Below are 566 nucleotides of genomic sequence, written 5' to 3' on the forward strand. Positions count from 1 at the left end.
TGACACGTACGTAAGCATCCTGTTTGATCACCTGCATCCATTCATGTCCGAAAGAACAGATACCATCTTCATATAGTTAAGGCTAACCGGCCATTGACCTTCTCCTTGTGTGCTGGATGCACACACATTGCCCGAACTCTTACGGGACTCGGTAAGATTGTCTGCCACGAGTAATGAGTGTAATGGGCAGGGGCACTACGAATGTAATGTGCGGACATTAAGCTGGGAATGTGGGTCTCACGGGGAGCGAGCAAGAGATAAATCCCTGTAATCGCACTATCACCTATGCGCTCGGTGGCTCAGATGGATAGAGCGTCTGCCATGTAAGCAGGAGATCCCAGGTTCGAATCCTGGTCGGGGCACACATTTTCAACAGTCCCCGTTGATGTATATCAACCCCTGTCGACAACTTAGGGTCTTAATTTAACTGTCACTGCATCCATTCATGTCCATTGTGCATTACGACGGACTTGGGCAATTCCATCAGGACAATGCGTCATGCCACACGACCAGAATTGCTAGAGTCGCTTCAGGAACACTCTTCTAAGTTTAAACACTTCCGGTGG

The 566-nt window shown here is 48.8% G+C and overlaps 1 non-coding gene across 1 annotated transcript; it reads left to right on the forward strand.

Moving 5' to 3' along the window:
• The first annotated feature begins 287 nt into the window (after positions 1–287).
• Trnat-ugu (transfer RNA threonine (anticodon UGU)) lies at positions 288–362 on the forward strand. The gene has a single exon. It is a non-coding gene; the product is annotated as a tRNA-Thr (tRNA).
• Positions 363–566: the final 204 nt, after the last annotated feature.

The sequence above is a fragment of the Schistocerca cancellata genome, chromosome 3 (genome assembly GCF_023864275.1).
Source record: "Schistocerca cancellata isolate TAMUIC-IGC-003103 chromosome 3, iqSchCanc2.1, whole genome shotgun sequence".
NCBI classification, from domain to species: Eukaryota; Metazoa; Arthropoda; class Insecta; order Orthoptera; family Acrididae; genus Schistocerca; species Schistocerca cancellata.